At 38.1% G+C, this 20,337-nt stretch overlaps 1 pseudogene across 1 annotated transcript; it reads right to left on the bottom strand.

Annotated features, from left to right (window-relative positions):
* Positions 1-6,822: 6,822 nt before the first annotated feature.
* On the bottom strand, positions 6,823-8,255 carry LOC308551735 (equilibrative nucleoside transporter 1 pseudogene; annotated as a pseudogene). The gene has a single exon. The product of its transcript is annotated as an equilibrative nucleoside transporter 1 pseudogene (transcript).
* Between the last annotated feature and the right edge of the window lie 12,082 nt (positions 8,256-20,337).

Genomic DNA, 20,337 nt, shown 5'->3' with positions numbered 1-20,337 from the left:
AGTTTTCGAGTTTGGTACAGACCATACTTCTTTCATTTGCAAAAAGGGAGAAGTAAACCAGCTGCCCCCCACTGCCTGGATCCTTTTAGCTTTAAAACTTTACTTTCCTCAGATTTTATTAAACTGTCACATACACATGCATTCATTTATAAATAAAAGCACATTTATTTCCCAAGAGATTTTGAAGTAACTTACAATATTGACCTGATAGGACAGTTAAAAATCAGTTCAGAAGGAGAACTCATAATTGTACTAGGATCCTGAGCTGAGAGGGTCAGTAGGAAACTGAAATTTAGTACCTAGCTCCATGGTAGGTGCATACATAACTCTAGTTTGGAGGGTGTGCAAAGCTAGGACAATAGATATGTTTTGGGACCACTGTTAATAGCCACTTATTTTTGTGTGCTTCTTTCGTGTGCTCAGGTTTGAAAAACATGCCCCCTACTCCAAGGAGCTCATGTCGTCTAAGACACACAGGCCCACACAATTAGAATCCAGTGAACTAAATGCAAAGATAACTTTGGTAGCTTAAAGAAGCACTTAAGTGTGGTGGTGGTGGCTCGGGGTCCACAAGGATCAGGAAAAATGTACTGGGGATGATTGATTGATCAAGCTCTCTAAAGTCATGTGACCTAGCGGCTCCATCACTAAAAGATTATGTGGCATTGGACAAGTTATTTCATCTTTTCTTTTTTTTTTAAAAATATATATCTTTATTGATTTCAGAGAGAGGAAGGGAGAGGGAGAGAGAGAGAGAGAGAAACATCAATCATGAGAGAGTCATTGATTGGCTGCAGCCCGAAACCCGGGCATGTGCCCTGACCGGGAATCGAACCCTGATCGCCTGGATCCCAGGTCGACGCTCAACCGCTGAGCCACACCAGCTGGACAAGTTATTTCATCTTAATGAACTTAGTTTCCTCATCTGTCTATGGGCCCAATTGCACCTGCTTTACAAGTGATTTTTTTAAAATTAAAGAAACTACTTAACACACACAAGAATACAGCAACACTTGCCTAGACACAGTGGGCATTCTTGTTTATGACAATTCCCAGCTGAGGAGTCATCTTCTAAGTTTGAGTGGGATGTTTGCATGTGTGTGTGTTATTATAGATAATATCTTGCACACTAGCCTTCTCATTAATCAGGTCTTTATAGTCCTTGGTGATAAGAAGAAAGAATTTTAAAGAATGAAAGCTCCATAAAAAAAAAATCAATGCATTTTAGATAAATATGCTTCTTAATTTTATTCTGCCACTTTTTTTCTGAAATAGCACATATTGTTATTGCCCACTTATTTATGACTTTAACTATTCCCACCCTCATTAGATCATCTTGATGAGTTTGCTTTTTGTCTTCCTTGAGGTTGAATTAATTTTGATTTTTTAAGATACGTCAACACCATATCAAATATTATAGATATCTGAAAATGTCAAAATAATTTACCATTTACATTTTTATTGTACAATTGGGAAATTAGAATGTTAACAATAATGATAACAATAACAATATAATAATAGCTAACATGATTGAGTTCTTGCTATGTCCTGTCTAGGACATTTTGGGCTTTATTTGCATTATTTAATCCTCTCAACTGCTATTTAATGCGAGTTCTAATATTGCCTATGTTTTACAGTTGAGGAAACTGAAACCCAGAGAGATTTGCTAATTTGTTCAAGGTTGCAAAGCTAAATTAGTTCCAAAGCTGGAATTTGAATCCAGATTTGTAGGGAATCCCAAAGTCTGAGCTCCTGAACAGCACTGAGTACCTTTTCTCATTATAGGAATACTTTTATGTTTTAAATCTTGGCTCCTACATTTCCCACCCAAATTTGAGTACCTCTTTCATCCTATTATGTGATCATATTTAGATATACTATTTCTTCTTTTTTTTTTTTTTTAAATATTTTTTATTGCTTTCAGAGAGAGGAAGGGAGAGGGAGAGAGAGAAACATCAGTGATGAGAGAGAGTCATTGATCGGCTACCTTCTGCACTCCCCCTACTGGGGATCGAGCCCACAACCCAGGCATGTGCCCTGACAGGGAATGGAACTGTAACCTCCTGGTTCATAGGTCGATGCTCAACCACTGAGCCATGCCGGTCGGGCTAGATATATTATCTTTTCTTGCTAAAATAATACATTTTTGCAAATTTATTATGTACTAGAGGGGGTTGTACTAGAGGTTAAGAAATTAAGATCGGGCCTGGCCGGGCGTGGCTCAGTGGTTGAGCATCGACCTAGGATCCAGGAGATCGGGGTTCGATTCCCGGTCAGGACACATGCCCGGGTTGCAGGCTAGGCAGCCGATCAATGGCTCTCTCATCATTGATGTTTCTCTCTCTCTCTCTCTCTCCCCCTCCTTTCCTCTCTCTGAAATCAATAAAGATATATTTAAAAAAAAAAAAAGAAATTAAGATCGGGAGCCCAAATGCCTGGGATCATATGCCAATTCTGCCACATCTGTGTGATGTTGAGGAAATTACTATCTCTCTGAGTCTTAGTTTCCTTAGGTACATAACTAGTACTAGCATGTACCAGTATAGCATGCTTGTGAGGATTAAATGAGATAATACATACAAAGTACTTGCAATAGGACATGCTCAAAAATAACTTGAGATATAATTTATAGGTAACTTTAAAATTCCATGTTATAGTTATAGTATAATTATTCTTCCTTTGTTTCCACTTATCCATCCATCCATCCATACATGTATTCATTTATCCTTATATTAACTAATTCATTTTGCAAACCCATATTGAGTACACTGGGCAAGGAACTTCCCATTTTCAGAGTGTTGAACTCTGTAAAATCCTGAGGAGTTCACTTCTTTGGTGAAACTCCTGCTTGGGGAAAGATGTTGTATAAGAATGTTTGGATTAATTTCTAGAAGAAGATTGGGACTTTGCACAGGTCAGATGGCAATATGAGGCATTCAGATGATCAAAGTGCATGTGGAAGGCCATTTTCCATTTGCTACCTTTCTAAGATACTGATGATAGAGATTTAATTTTATGAAGACCACTAAAAATACTGCTATACAGGAAGTAAGAAGTGCTATTATTCTCAAATGGTAGCTTTATTATAATCTACATAATATTGGAAGGAGATGACTTTCCCATAGCATGGTAATGGTTGTTATGAACAGTTGGTGTCTATATACTGCTGAAGAGCCTTGGCCATGAAATTAGACCTATAGAGTAGGCCTATTTGGCAAATGTGTGGGCTCTGGCACCAGACTGATTTTGTAGTCATAAATGTGATTTAGAGAAACTCTTTGACCTTTATATGTGAGGATCTATCATCAAGGACCCAGGAGCCCTGGACTAAGGATGGCAAGAATGTATGTTGGTGTCTGCTGGGAGATATTGTTTGTACTTGTAACAGATTTCTGATATAAAGAGAGGGTATGGTTTTTTCAGGAAGTAATTGTGAGGCTCTGGCCAAAAGAGGCTAAGAACTTAGAAGAAATAGAGGCAGTTTGCAATGAATAGCTTCAGCTAGTACCGTAAAGTCAGTTCTTTTGAGGTATTCTCATGGGACTGGTTTCCACTGACATTGCCAGTAAGTGTCTAATAGTTTTCGTTGGATTGGTCCAGGTGTCTGGATTAGGGCCTGTTTCACAAAGCTGCCAGATACCCCTATGGATATTATTATCTCAATTTGAAGAAACTTTTTAAGGATTTTAAACACAATTACCTGTTTCCAAACATTACTTTGCACTAGTAGAAACATACACTGGTGGAGAGTCACCCAAAACTTATTGTCCATACTGTTCCCTTGCCTGTAGTAAATGCTCTTTTCCCACTCTCTTCTTGGCCTACTCCTGTTTATCTTTCGAATCTCAGCTCAAACATTTCTTCCTCAGAGAAGTCGTCTTTGACACTTACTGAAAGTTTACTTAAGAGCTGGGAACTATGCTGAGTTATTTATATGCATTACCTAAATATTTTACCTACATTAAAGAGGAGAAATTTGATGCTTAGAGGAATTAAGTCATTTGTCAAGAGTCACATAGCAAATAAGTGGTAGAGTTTAATCTCTATCATAGGTTCATCTTATTCCTCCTCTCTCTCTCTCTCCTCTCCTCTCCTCTCCCTCCTCTCTCTCCTCTCCTCTCGCTCTCCTCTCTCCCTCCTCTCCCCTCCTCCCTCTCCTCCCCTCCCCTCCCCTCCCCTCCCCTCCCCTCCCCTCCCCTCCCCTCCCCTCCCCTCCCCTTCCCCTCCCCTCCCCTCCCCCTCCCCCTTTCCTTTCTTTCTTTCTTTCTTTCTTTCTCTTTCTTTCTTTCTTTCTTTCTTTCTTTCTTTCTTTCTTTCTTCTTCTTTCTGTCTTTCTTTCTTTCTTTTTCTTTCTTTCTCTCTCTCTCTCTCTCTCTCTCTCTCTCTCTCTCTTTCTCTCTCTCTCTCTCTCTTTCTTTCTTTCTTTCTTTCTTTCTTTCTTTTCTTTCTTTCTTTTTTCTTTCTTTCTTTCTTTCTTTCTTTCTTTCCTCTCTCTCTCTCTCTCTCTCTCTCTCTCTCTCTCTCTCTCTTCCTTTCTTTCTTTCTCTCTCTCTCTCTCTCTCTCTTTCTCTCTTTCTTTCTTCTTTCTTTCTTTCTTTCTTTCTTTCTTTCTTTCTTTCTTTCTTTCTTTCTTTCTTTCTTTCTTCTTTCTTTCTTCCTTTCTTTTCTTCCTTTCTTTTCTTCCTTTCTTCCTTTCTTTCCTTTATTTCCTTTCTTTCTTCTTTCTTCTTTTCTTTCTGTTCTTAACACAAAGTTATATTGCACTAGAATCAATTATGCTTATGAATTTACTTCAGCTTGTGATGGGAATGAGCAAAAGCCATTGTGACCTGGGTGATCAGAGAATTGTGGCTACAAATTGTTGCCTTCTTCTAGATAAACATGAACCTGGAAGTTAATTTAAGCCAGGGTTCAGTGTTTAGAGTTTCTAGGCCAGGTGGCAGTGATTCAGGATTTATCCATGGGCAATTACAAAAGAAAGAATCTTATGTCGCTTGGAGAAATTAAAATGGAAAACCAGGCATATCAATCAATGTGTGCATCAATGCATAGAAGTGAGACAAAGAGGTAGGATGTAGGTATTCATTCCTTTCTTCATTCAGCAAGTATTAATTGCACTGTTCTAGTTGCCAAGGATGTAGAGGTATATAATACAGATGTATTACTTCCCTTATGGGGCTTTTAGTGGGGCAGTGGAACACAAACTGGAAAAATCATTAAAAATTTGAAGTTTGAAAACTGTAGAGAAAATCAAGGGTTGGAGGAGTTTAGAGCAAATCCCTGAGCTCCAACAACATGATTTCAGTAAGGCTTGCAGCTTTGACTATATCCTGGGAAGGAAAACTGCTAAAGGTTCTAAATCAATTTCTATAATAATAATCATTATTACCATTTATTAAGATCTATATGTAAGAGGCATTGGGCCAGGCACCTCACATATATTATCTACCTGTGAGATCTACCTATGAGACAGTGTCATCCGAGTTTTATAGGTAAATTGACTGTAATTCAGACTGGTTGAATACTGGCCCAAGATCAAACAACTGCAAATGTCATATCTGGGATTCAAGCATGGATTTCTTACTCTGAAGTCAGATTCTTTCAGAGATGATTTGCCGACTCTCCAAACACGTAAAGAAATAAATTCCAGTGCAGATGAAAAGATGTTGAACATTGTTAGTCATCAAGAAAACAAAGATTAAAATCACAGTGAGATAACCCTCATACGCATCATCCTTATCATCTACCTCTGTTCCAGGAGAATGGAAAAAATTAAAAATCTGATAATACCAAATGTTGTCCAGGTTGTAGGGCAACTGGAGCATGCATATTCTGCTGGTAGAAGTGTACAATAGAACAAACACTATAAAATAGTTTGGTAGTTTCTTATAAAATTAAACATATACCTGCCATATGACCCAACAATTCTATTCCTCGTTGTTTACCTAAAGGAAATGAAAACATATATTCATACAAAGGTTTGTGTGCAAATGTTGATAGCAGGTTTTTTTTCCATAACAGCTTCAAAGTGGAAACAGCTCAAATTTCCATCAACATGTAAATGGATAAGCAAAGCATAGTAGGTGCATACAATGGAATACCGTGAAACAATACGAAGAAATGAACTATCAATCGTGCAACAATATGGAGTTCTTCAAAACGTCATATTAAACAAAAGAAGCCCATCTCAAAAAAATCATGTGATTTGATTTACTTGAGTTATAGAATAAGAAAAACGAATTATGTTTATATAAAATAAGATTAGTATCTCCTATGTGTGTGGGATTGACTGCAAAGGGACATGAACATGAGAAAATTTTCTTTGGTGATGAAAATGCTTTATATATATATTTTGAAAATAAAAAAAGATTTATTTAGCCAGAGAGCTTCTGAAGGCACCTGGTTGAGTATAAAAAAGGCAGTAAAATGGCAACTGTACAGGGTGCATGATAGGTGGGAACAAGGCAGGCAGAGCAGAGGAGGGACAGGGAGACATTGGGGGAGGAAGCAGAGGGGGAGAAGGGAGGTGTAAATATAACACTGGACCTTAGAACAGACAATCCTGGCCCCTAGCCACCCCTGGTACAGGCAAATGAACATAGAGACGCACAGACAAACACTCAGAGCCTGGGAGCCTCTGCTGTCCTGCTCAATCAGGGATCAGTTAGAGCCAAGTGTGGGGGAATTTGAGTATATGCAGAGATTGTGTCCCCTCCCTTGACTCTGACCCTCAGGCCCACAGTGCCACTTCTGTTCATCCAGAGGCTTCTTCCTCAGGGCCTGGACACCCAAGTCCAGCATAGGCTGTGAGAAAGAAGTCGGCTAGAAGAGAAAATCTCCAGCCCACTCCTGTCCATACCTGAAGGAGAAAAAGGGGACAGGAGTAGGAAGCCAGTGCAGTCCTCTGTCCATCCATGGTCTTGCAATTGCCTGGAACAGGAAGGAAAAAACAGCACCAGCCCCAGAGACAGAAAGAAGGCCATGATGACTCCAGCTGTGTTCGCCTCAGCCAGCTTCACTTTCTTTGACCCGAAGCACAGGCAGAGACTGGCGAGGTAGCCATGAAGAAAGTGACCCAGGAGTCATACTTAAAGACCACAGCCAGATATCCTCAGGGCTGGATGTTGCACAGCAGCAACAGGGACACAAACACCAGCCAGGCCATCACCAGTCTTGGTAGCCAGTGGTTGTTCTTCCCAGGCAACATGGATATGGCTGTGAGGCTCCAGCCCAGCAAAGACATTGAAAGTCAAGAAACAGGACACGGGAATAAAGTAGTCTCCCCAGGTGCTAGTGCCTGCAATGTTGGACTTGACCTCAGCAGTAATGCTGGGAAACTCCCTAATGATGACTGTGAAGATGAAGCAGAGAGAGAACAAAGACTAAGATATTTGAGGATGGCTTGGATTGAGTGACTTTTGTTGGTGGCTGAGAGTTGGAGGCTGAAACTCCAAACTCCTCTTTGCTTGCTCTTGGCTCCTCTCCTTTACTCATGAGGTCCAACTTGGTCTCCTGCTCTCTAAGCCCTTCAAGCTTGAGCTGCTGGTAGTAGAAGTAGCATTCCAGTTTGGGCAGGCTCAGGTAACAGATAATGGTCAAAATGATGTCCCCACAGGCTTTGGTAAAATAACCAAAGGAACTTTCTGACAGCTTTGAGCCACTGGCCCACTGGCGATGGTGCAGATCACCACCACTGAGGCAAAAATAAGATGCCTGCCAGGCCCTGGCCACTCATGATGGGAGCCTTGTAGGGGCAGGCAGGTGACCAGCCAGACTAAAGGGCTGCCCTGCAGATGACACCAAATGAATTAATGAGCATGATTTTGATCATGGTGATAATGCAGAAGGACAGGGAATCCAGGTGCACCTTCACCAGGATAGTAGTGATCAGGAACACCAGCAGGATGGCCACCAGACTGCCCCGGGCCTAACAGACTGGGGTATCCTCTGATGCAAGAAGGAGTTGAGGCAGTCAAAGAGCAGCAGGGACAGCATGGCACACTAGATCATTACATTGTTGAAGATGGCACTCAGAGAATTCTGCTCCAGAGAGGGTGCTGTTGTGACCGAGGCCTGGATGTTCCTGCTCAGTTCAGCAGTTACCAAGGATACATTCTAGGACTGGTCCAGGTGGTTTGTAAAATACCGAGTGGCTGTCATGAAAAATTTCTGGGGAGCAGGGTCCCCAGACCCAGCGTAAAGAAGATAAGTCAAATGGCTTTGTACCTGTCCTGGGGCTGATGATTGGTTGTCATGGTGACAGCATTCTTGGTTTTGCCTGGCTGACAGCTCCCTTCCCTCTGAGGCTTGTGGATTTGCCAGCAAAAGGGTTGTACCAGAGGAGTTCTGGGCAGTCCCTGGGAGGTGGTCTTAGCTCCAGCTCAGGCAGTAGGCCTTGTCCATGGGCTCCTCCTGCTTTAAATGAGTCCTCCCATGCTGAGATCCATGTACTGTCTCTGAAAATGCTTTATATCTTGATTTAAGTGATGATTATACAGACAAACACACTTGTCAAAACTCATCAAGCTGTATATTTAAAAAGTATAATTTATTTTTTGTAAATAATCCCTCAATAGGGTTGGTTAACAGATTCTAATGCAGGATGTTTCATGCAATAGGAGCACATGGAGATAAATTTTTAGGGAAAATGATTCCATCACTGATTTTTTAAATTTAAATTTTTAAAAAATATGTTTTTATTGATTTCAGAGAGAGGAAGAGAGAGGGAGAGAGACATAGAAACATCAATGATAAGAGAGAATTATTGACTGGCTGCCTCCTGCATGCCCCCTACTGGGGATCGAGCAGTAACCCAGGGCATGTGCCCTGACCAGGAATCAAACTGTGACCTCCTGGTTTATGGGTTGGCGCTCAACCACTGAGCCATGTGGGTCAGGTCATGACCGACTTTTAATAAAACTGAATGGATTATTTAGTTGAAGATCTGGGGAAAGAGTATTTGTAGTTGAGAAAATAGTTTGTTCAAAGTTGGAAGCACGAGAGATAATATCACACTTGTGGAGCTTTAAGTAGCTTGATTTGGTAGGGATGTAAAATGCCAGTGTAGTAGAGGCCATAATGAAACTAAATAGTAGCATAAGGGCTCAATGGATGCATGAATATGGACATTTTATGTCATGCAGAAAATAATATTGAAGTAATTGAAGTATTGGAGATTGATCTCTTTGGAAAGGATAGATATGGAAAGTGTAAGGACCAAGGACTGATTTGTATCCTTAATAATATAACATTGCATATAATATCTTTGCAGGGTTGACACTAAATTTTGTTAGCTAAAGATTAAAGAGTTATCCTTTTTTATATATGTCTTTTAGTCTAAATCTGAGCATTTGATGAGATATAGTAAAATTAACAGCAGAAGTAGAAAGGGCACGATAGCCCTGGCCGGTGTGGCTCAGTTGGTTGAATATTGTCCTATGCACCAAAAGATCTCTGGTTCTATTGCTGATTAGGGCACATGCCCGGATTGTGAGCTCAATCCCTGTGGGGGACATGCAGGAGGCAGCCGATTAATTGATCAATGTTTCTCTCTCATTGATCTTTCTCTTTCTCTCTCCCTTTCCCTTCCTCTTTCTATAAAATCAATAAAGACATTTTAAAATTAAAAAAAGAAAGGGCATGATAAAAAGGGTAAAGTAATCTCTGATGGGTCTTTCAATAATTATAATCTAGAATTTAAGAATGAAGATAAAAGTTACAATTATTGCAAGCACATTGATTTCAAGTAATATCTGCATTTGTAAACAGTAGTATCTACTTTACCCCTAAAATGTGTTTACAATTCCTTTGGATGGAAAATATGCAGGCTTTTGACAGAGAGGCATCCAGTTGGCTTGAGAGGAGAACCTTCTAGCTTGACAAAGTGAAATTCCAGGCAAAAGTTTGCTTACAAGATGGACAATTCAATCTTGTCAGTGCCTGACTTTTATTTGTTTGACATTGAAAATATCAGACTAAGCCTTCTTCAAAATACAAATAATATCAAACCTCTAAAAAAAGGTTGACAATTGTATTTACTCATTTGAATAGGCCTTTGGTTCAAAATGATAGGAAAACCATACAAACAACACAAAACACATCTTTCTGACTTTAATCTCTTGGGAATTCACCATTTTAGTAGATTTATGGATGCAATGTCTTATTCTTCAGAGTCCTGAACTTTTATATTAATAAATAGTTTTGCTGTCCTTATTTAAGTGGCCTAATTTTAACCTCAATCCTACTTAATTTGTGTAGTTTTTGAGAGTTGACCACTCTTTCCTTGATATTGTTCTTCCTTGTCCTTAGTGACACTATTTTCTCTTATATATCTTCCTGTGTTTCAAGATCACATCCTCAGTCTCTTTTACTAATGTTCCAAGAATGTACAGTTCTACTAGATTTTAATCGAGTTTTCTTACATACTAAGATTGACATTAAACTCATCATCTCATGGAGCTAGCTAATCCTTCCCGCCACTTGGTTGTGGATTATTCCCTCAGGTCCAGGAGAGTGCTCACAGTTTCCCAACCCTCTACGTAGTCTATCTCTTTTGTTGTGCAGAAGCTGTTTAATTGGCTCAGGGTCCTCTCAGGAGGAATTGCTCTAAATAGAGGGGTACATTTGATGTGTTCTTGGGAGGGAGTGAGCTCAGTTTCCACCTATGCCACCATCTTAGACCCCGCCTCCCTTGCTCCAAATATTTTTAAATTTACATTCTGATTTCTTCTTTGTCCATTGAGGTGTTTAGAAGTGTATCCCTTAATTTCTGGACATTTGACAGTATTCTAATAGAAATTTTTATTGTTTTAAATTTAATTCTACTGTGTTCAAAGAGCATATTTTAAATGATTTCAAACATTTTATATTGCTGTGATTCATTTTACAATCACATTTATTCAATTTTGGAAAATACTTAAAAACAATGTATAGTTGGTTATAGTTTGTATATCAATGTAAATTAAATCTATATATTAGGTTGTTTGTCAGTTGTGTTTTTCAGGGTTTCTATGTCCTTACAGATTTTTTCCCCTGCTTCTTCCATGAGCTATTCTGAGAGATTTTTGTCAGTGTTTGCTTTTTGTATTTCAAAATTCTGTTAGAGGGTGTGTAAAGAATTAGGCACACCTATATACTGGACAGTCCCCAAATATTACCCCAGCTTCAGACATCAGCCATAAGTTCAGGGAACCCTGAGGGGTACAAATTTGATGGTTCCCCCAATCATTCTCAAGGTTCAATATTTCATTAGAACAACTCACAGAACTCAGGAAAACACTATACTTATAATTACAGTTTTGTTATAGCAAAAAAATACAAGTTAGAATCAACCAAAGGAAGGGATGCATAGGGTAAAGTCTGGGAGGGTTCCTAACGTGAAGCTTCCATCTTCCTTAGAAAATATTGCCAACCAGAGGCTTGATCACATTGTGCTTGGATCTTTAGTCTCCAGCCCCTCCCAGCATTTCAGGGCAATGCCTTTCATCTTCAGTTCCTCCAGAGGTCAGAACTGATAAGGTGTGGCTCCTAGCCCGCATCATAAACCACATTGTTAGGTTGTCTAGAGGCTAAAACCCACAGGCGAACAAAGATACTACTACAAGGAAGAACATTCCAGGGAACTAGAGATTACCTCCCAATAGCCATGGGCAATGGCCAGAATGCCATTTAGGTCAAGTTAATTCTTCATTACATAGGGTGCTTACAGATTTACAATTTTTATACTTTACTTGTGGATTGGTCATTTTTATATTTTGAAGATTTCCAATCTACTTGTCTGATATTAATATAGCTATACCAGATTTCTTTGGGTTAGTGATTGCATAGTGTTTTTTTGTTTTTTTTAAAAAATCTATGGAACCCTAATCTTGTCTTATATGACGGCTGGAGAAACTGCTCTGATTTTCAGAGGCATTCTGTTTATGATTTTAGCCTCCTGTACCATGCATCCCCAGTATGCAGCATATATTTTGAGGGAAAATTTGACTGCATACTTGAGCTCCCCTTTCTAAATTGCTGCCAAAAGCCATGCTGATTTTTGTGTCCCCTTGCAATAGTCCTCCTCTGGGCATTGCACTAGGATTTGCAATGGATTTTTAGCCTTCTACCTGCACTCAGAATTGACCATTGTTTCTCAGTAAATGTGGCAATAGAGAACATCTCACATCTCTGTGGTTCTTCTGTTTCCCTGAGTCTTACCTTTTCTATTTCTAAACACTTCCGTGTCTCTGCTGCTTTATTTTATTTTACTTATTTTTTCTAAATCCTCACCCAAGGATATTTTTCCCATTGCTTTTCAGAGAGAGTGGAAGGGAGGGAGAGAGAGAGACATTGATGTGAGAGAGACACATCGATTAGTTGCCTCCTGCACGTGCCCAGACCTGGGATGGGGATGGGGCCTGAAACTGAGGTATGTGCCCCTGGCTGGACTTGAACCTGAGACCCTTCAGTCCAAGGGCTGATGCTCTAACCACTGAGCAAAAGTGGCTAGGGCTCTGCTGTCTTCTTTTAGATGATTTCAGAAAATTATCCGGCTCTGCAGTTATCCCATTACAATTACAATGAAATTTCTTTCACAAGGTTGAAGATATCTTTTATTTTTCCTCCAAATCTTGTCTTCTCCAAGTTAAATACACATTTCTTTTTACCTCAAGTGATATGACTTCAAAATCAGTTGCCATCCTTGTTGTCTCCATTGGACATTGGAATTAATCACAATATTCTTGATGTTGGCTGATCAAAACAGTAGAACAAGATATTTCATTATGAATATTGTATGTAGCTCTATTAATGTAACCTAATGTTGCATTGGCTTTTTGTATTTTAGTAGCCACGTCACAGTGTTCTCTCATATTAATTTTGTAGGTAACTAATGTGGATGAAAAGGAGGCCCACATACTAAACCTGATAAGCTCTGGGGAGGCCTGCATGGCAGCCTTACAGACTCAGAGACCTAAAGTAACCACTTATGATGATCTGAACATAAAAATTCCTAACTAAAAGCACATCATGGTGGTTAGTCACGTCCTAGGTGTAGTTTCCCTGACAAAAATCAGTTTTTACCGTAAGTGAGCCTGTCTATTGCCCTTTTGCGTCTAAGATAACATACCTTTGAAATGTCAGAGTAATCTTCTTTTCCAGATCCCTCAAGGTACAACTACTGGCACCAGAGCACGAGACCGCAGAACCCTACATTATTATCTTGTTCCCTGCATACCATCTCTATGTGCTGTAAATGTTAAGAATTAACTCTCTGGTACCTACCAGTGTAAAAGAAGTATGCGTCTCCCAATCCTAGAGGTTTCCCTCCTTCTCTTTCTCCCACCCCTTTAATCTACCACCAATGGATTACATGTAACCCCTCTTATATCTCCCCATTTTATTTATATAAAATAAGCTGCAAAACTGCTATTTTCTGGAGCATTTTCTCAATCCATTCAGATTTTGTTTCCAACAACTGTTGTCATTTTGGCTCAAATAAACTCATAAAAATTCTCTACAGGTTCTTGCATTGACACTAGTACCTTCAGAATATCACATGAACATCTCCCCATCCTATATTACTATGACTCCACTATTACTAACATATATTGAGCACTGTGCTCTATATATGTTAACTCTTTTTATCCTCACATCAATTACCTTGTGAAGCAAAGTATTATCCCTATTTTGCAAATGAAGAAAATGAGAGGTCTCATAACTTGCCCAAAGTCATAATAGTGGATCTAGGATTTAAGGTGACCAATTCATCCCAGTTTGTCTGAGACTTTCCAAAGTTTAGTACCAAAAGTATTATACCCCAGGAAACCTCTTATTCCTTGGCAAACTGGGATACTTGGTCACCATACTCAGACCTGACTGTAGTATATCTGTAGCCTGAATTCAAGTTCTTAATTATTTTAGTCTATTGTTTCCCTGAGATGATAGATGTATTCAAATATTTGATATTATGTAGTATGATTAGATATCTTGCCAAGTCATTTGATATTTTGCTGTGTGCTTGAGTAGGAAAAGCTAAGACCAGTGGGCAAAAGTTACAAGGATGCTCTGTCATTTCAATACAAGAAGAAACTTTCTAACAACCAGTTCTGTCCAAATATACAGTGAATTGACTCAATGTGTTATATTGTGTCTTTTTTTTTTTTTTAAACTGAGTGCAAGAATGCTAAATATATTCTTGTTAAATTCTAATCTTATTTGCTTCATCACATTGCTGAAATCTTTGACTGTCATTTCCAGATAAGAAATCTTTAAATACTAAAGTAAAGGTAATTCTACAAGGAACTGAAATAGCATAGGTCAAATAGTGAGCTTTCATCTGAATTTACTTAGTTGAAGGCTACAACATAGAATATCTAGAAGAATGGGTCTTGCTTCAATCTCCTATAAATATAACTTTTCTGAGGTGGTTTAAAGTAGGAACTCTATAGCACTCAGTTTGAGACCTTAGGAAAGAGTGAGGGCCTGAAAGTGCTAGTGTTTTACACTGCTGGATGGCAGTAGATATATGCTTCAGGAACCAGATGATTTGGGTGTATCATAATGTTGATAAAGAGGAATTAATTTTCTCAGCAGACATTATTTTTGCTACATTTAACTTTCAACCAAACAACTTAAAATTATTTAAGGGCTACTAGGGCACCATTTATGATTGGTACTTTGGAGGTTGATGGACATTTTGTAAATCTGTGGTTTTCAATTTGGGTGGCAATAATATAATAATTGCACAATAGAGTCAGACTGCCTGGATTCAAATCCCAGTTCTATCACTTAGAAGATGATGGCCTTGGGAAATTAACTTCACATCTCTCTGTCACAGTTTTCTCACTTATAATTTAGAGATGGTGATGGTGATGATGATGAAAATAAAAAGTACCCCATATTGAAGGGCTGTTGGGAGGATTAAGTAAGTTGTATCAGAAACAGTATTTCTCAACTTCAGTTGCATATTGTAATCACTTGGTGAGCTTAAAAAACTACTAATTCTTGGACTGACACCAACCCCAGATATTCTAACTTAATTGCCTTTCAGTGAGGCCTGTTCATCTGGAATTTTATAGCTCCCCAGATGATTCTAATTTGCAGCCAAGGTTAAAAACCCCTGATCTAAAGTAATCATAAGAGTGTCTGGCAAATATTAGGCATTTGATAGGTGTTAGTTATTATCGTAGGACTCAGAAGTTGGGGTGATCGTTTTCTTAAAATTTTATAAACAATATTAGAAAGTTATCTGTAAATGAAAAAAGTACTTTTCACATATTTCTGTTAACATAACTTCCCTTTCTCAATAGCAAAATAGATTTAAGATTTTGTTTTGTTTTGTTTACACAATTTATTCCCACTCTGGTCTATTTTTCTTTACTTTGGCAGGGAAAGGCAAGCTGTAATCCAATAATACTGACCCGATGCATACAGATAAAGTGTGCAATTTGTTCCAGATTTATTCCATAAACTGTCTTTTAAAAGAATTAAATTCAGAAGTTTTTTTTTTCTTGTCCCATTCTGATTTATATAGCTAGCTCTAGATGATGGATTTATAGGGAAATTAACCTCCCAGTCCACAGAGAGTCCATGTGCAAGGTCTTGATAACCTCCCACCCACCACAACATTGAAGTCATCTGATTATAATCTTATAATTTACAAAGAGTTCATAGAGATTAAAGGATTTTCAAAGTGTAGTCAGATCCTTAAAAACAGCATGGTTCTTAGGAGAAGATAAAAACCCTAAATTATATTTATCTTATTAGGGAGATCACGACATAGAAGGAAAGAAAAGGTTCTTGCTGTATGAGTGCGTGATGTTCCTCAGTGTCCTCCAGACAGTAAGTAAGCTTAGTGCCTGGTCTTGTACTAACATGTTTTCATCTTATATGTAGAAAGTAAAATGTTTAAAAGCTTTGAAAATGTGGGGACTTATTTTCTAAAATATAGGTCTCTTTCAAACATCTGATACTAACACTCAGAAGAAGAGCCTACACATGAGAATTTGTATCTTTAATGGCCCAGTTTAACCACATTCCAGGATCAAAATCTTAGCCATTGGAAAAATGTAAAAAATGACCTTTACTTTGTCTAGAAGGTACAACTATGAATTTTTTTTAAGCCTTAATTGAAACCGTAGCTGCAGGTTTAATGAGATGACCTGAAACTGGCAAATCTATTTCATTCAGGTTGAAGTACACTATCCTTTGTGTTAGAAATATTTGAAGGTTTTAAAATCTAAATTACTTGCAATGAGGTAGGGATAACTGGAGATTCAACCAGGTGAAGAGAGTTACCATAAATCAATGATTCTCAGTCAGAGTCTGCCACAGACTCCTGGAGCCCCTCCCTAGTCACGCTAAGTCAGAAACTCTGGGGATGGGCAAGAATAAACATATTTTTAAAAACCACATATGAGATTGATATAAACTACAGCTGGAAAGAGCTGAATTAGATATTATCCAGGGATAAACTTTCAGTAGGAGATAAAATATTTACTCCAATTGCAGTCAAGTTGTGTCCTATTGACGACTATCCTCCTGGTGAAATTGACCCATTAATCAACACTTTGATATGTTAATTTAACCACGTAATTGGGAGCTCACCTAGTCATATCACTGAAGTCATATTTTTCCATTTCATTCATGAAAATATCAGGAATAATTTTGCCAAATGTTTTAGAAAGCCCGGATACATTAGATTTGTTAATACCAGTTTAGTAATTCTTTTTAAAGGAAGTGGTGATGTCTGAAACATACTTTCAAATGGTTCAGAAGTAAAATTATATATATATATATATATATAAAAACAGAGAAGAAAAAAAAATGCCCTGGCTGGAGTGGCTCAGTTGGTTGGACCGTTGTCCCATGGACCAAGGGTCACCAGTTTGATTCTCAGCCAGGGCACATACCCAGGTTGTGAGTTTGAGCCCATGCGGGAGGCAGCCGATAAATGTTTCTCTCTCACATCATTGTTTCTCTCTCTCTCTCTCTCCCTTCCCCCTTCCCCTCTCTAAAGGACTGGCATTAAAAAAGAAAAGAAAAACATAAATGTATATATAGGGGGAGAGAGAGAGCGCAAATGTGGCAAAATGTTAACATTGGGAAAATGTAAGTGAATATCTGTGTGAATTATTGAACTATTCTTTCAACTTTTCTATAATTTTGTAATTTTTTAAAATAAGAAAGTTGGGGGGAAAAGAAGCGAGGAAAATCTAATAAGATTAGCTACTGATAAAACCATGCCAATTCCTCATGAATACTACTTTTCTTTTTAAGTGTTTGAAAATCAATCTGTTTTAACTATTCTGAGATCCAATTTTTAACCAGTTTTGAAAATTAAGGAAACATTTGCCTATATTCAAATTCACATTTCCTGTCCTTTATTTATTGGGTACTAATCTTGACTAGGCACCATGCTGGACATACAGTAATAAATAAGATAAATTCCTATCTTACTCTCTAGTAACCTGTATAATCTGTCATTCTTGATTTTCTCCAAAAGCTACACCATTTACACTTCTCCAGGTAAACCCTGCACCCTTCCACTTCTATGCTCCAATGACATGACTGGGGCATTCTCATCTACTTAGGGCATCCTTTTACCCCATTCTACCTGTTGAGATCTTACCTATTTTAAAAATCCAGATTAGATAAGATATTCACTATTAGCCCTCTTGAGGTCTCATAGAAGGAATTGATGTTTCTCTCTCTTAACCCAAAAGTAGCAAATTTTCACAAATTGCTCTGTAGTTTAGTTTTGAAAATATCTCAAACAGATTATGAGCCATCGAGAGAAGGGACTCTGGTTGATTCATCTCTTGTTTACCAAACAGATCAGTATTGCTCCTGGTACATATATGCTTGTTTAACTGAATTGAGAGATTTCCAGAATAGTCCTGTGTTTACATCTATAAGATTTTTTTTGTCACACTGAGATGGACTTTATTGGAATCCATACTTTTGTCTAATTTAAAGTGACAAATTTCTCTTACTATTTATCTATTTTAAAACGACCTTTTAAACCACATTTCTCCTACCTTTTCAAGTTGAAGTCCACTCTCTTTGATGGAAAATGAAGAAGAAAAATAGAAGTTTGTCATTTTGTTTACTTTTTGTCATTTGATAATACTATACCATCTGATCCAAGCAGTTACCTTGCCAATTTTTGTACTTTTTGTCTCATATGTAGATAAAAAATGAAAGAGATCCTTTTTAGTCTTTAACATGTTTTCTAGCTTCGGCTCACATAGAGATTTTGCTTTATTGATATTGTTTGTGCATGTTTGTGCTATGTTTTTGTCCTTGGCTATGTTATATTCTTTCTCTTTTTTTGTACAGATCCTTTTAAAGACAGGCAATCAACAATGTGATTTCATCACCTCCCACTCTATTCCACTTTCTAACAGTCACAAACACATTTAAAGACAAAGTATAGTGGTTAGGAGCAAGTGCTTTGGAGTCAAGCACATTTGGGTTCAAATTTTGATCTTGCCTCTTTCTAAAATTTCTTTTATTTGTGACATTGGGATAAGAAAATTTATTTCCTATGGAAATAGTGAGGATTACAAGATATAATAAATGTGAAGTACTTAAATAGGACCTGGCAAATAATAAACTTTTATTATTAGAAGTAATGAAAAATATTGGGATGAGATTTTTAGGACTGAAGATCCTGCAAAAGTGAGTAGTGATATGTTAAGGAAATATAGTGAAAACTGTCAATATTACTTTTTTAAATCCTAGCCTTTGATGACCTGAGGAAACTTGTAAAGTGTAGATCATACATGTCTTGCAAGGTTATTGTAAAAAATTACAAGAAATAGTTTTATGTAGAGTAATTATCTCAGTACTTGGCTCATTGTAAGCACTTAATAAATACCAGCAATTATTATTTTTGTTATTAATAAAGACACATTCATGACAGAGACCTCCACTTCTGAGGCTTTTGGAAATCTGATGCTAGAAACTTAAAGCTTCTTTTCTACAATTAACCCCACTCAGTTATATAATTGCAGAATTGTTTATTCCTTCTTGGATATTGTCTTAATAAAATAGCCTTCTAATTCATAAGTAAAATCTCTGTGATTTGTTATTCCCTTTTTAGAATCTTTCAGAGTCCCAAAAATTTATATTCAGTGATGCAAGTCATCTTAACTTAAGCATGTTGAACAATACATTTGTACATAACTAGTACATTAAATACATATGAGTTGTATTTTGATCTGATTGCCCACAGGACAAGGGATGGGTGGTACCCCTTTATTTTGTTTCTAATGTATGCAAGGCATAGTGCTAGGTATTTTACATACATTTCACTTACTCTTTAAGATATCTTTTTTTTTTTAAATATATCTTTGTTGATTTCAGAGAGAGGAAAGGAGAGGGAGAGAGAGAGACAGAAACATCAATGATGAGAGAGTCATCGATCAAGCCCACAACCGGGAATGTGCCCCTGACCAGGAATCGAACCCCGATCGCCTGGATCCCAGGTCGACGCTCAACCGCTGAGCCACGCCCGGCCGGGCTCACTTACTCTTTAAAGATTGGTACTATTTTTCAATGGATGAGGTAAGTAAGGCTCAGAGATATTTGGTAACTTGTCCAAATATTCATAGTTAGTGATGGATCTTAACACCCTTCACTCTGACACCAAAACTCTTAACAGCTCTACCATTCTGGATTCCCAAATAAAATATTTATTTTGTTTATTTAAAAAATATCTTTATTGATTTCAGAGAGAGGAAGGGAAAGGGAGAGAGGGATAGAAACATTAACGATGAGAGAGTCATTGATCGGCTGCCTCCTGCACACCCTCGACTGGGGATCGAGCCCACAATCTGGGCATGTGCCCTGATAGGGAATTGAACCACCATCTCCTGGATCCTAGGTCAATGCTCAACCACTGAGCCACACCTGGCCGGGCCCAAATATCCAGTTATTTACTATGCTCCACTGGTACTTTCTTTCTTTTTTTTTTTTAAATTCACTGTTATTTTTAAATTTTATGTTTGTTTAAAATATTACAGATGTCCCTTTTTCTCCCCAATGACCCATTCCACCCTGTCCCACCCCTCCTCCCCAGTCCCTCTCCCCACCATTGTCTGTGTCCTTGGGTTGTGCATATATGCATATAAATTCTTTGGTTAGTCTCTCCCCCACCAGTCACTTGCCATCCTCCATCCCTCTGACATTCGTCAGTCTCATCTATGCTTCCATGTCATTGAATCTTTTCTGTTCATCAGTTTATTAAGTTCTTTAGATTCCATGTATAAGTGAGATCATGTGATGTTTGTCTTTTGCTGCCTGGCTTATTTCACTTAGCATAATTTTCTCCAGGTCCATCCATACTGTCCC

The sequence above is a fragment of the Miniopterus schreibersii genome (genome assembly GCF_964146895.1).
Source record: "Miniopterus schreibersii genome assembly, chromosome: X".
In the NCBI taxonomy this organism is placed as follows: Eukaryota; Metazoa; Chordata; class Mammalia; order Chiroptera; family Miniopteridae; genus Miniopterus; species Miniopterus schreibersii.
Note: the sequence above shows the minus strand (reverse complement) of the source record. Positions and strands in the feature narration are given on the sequence as shown.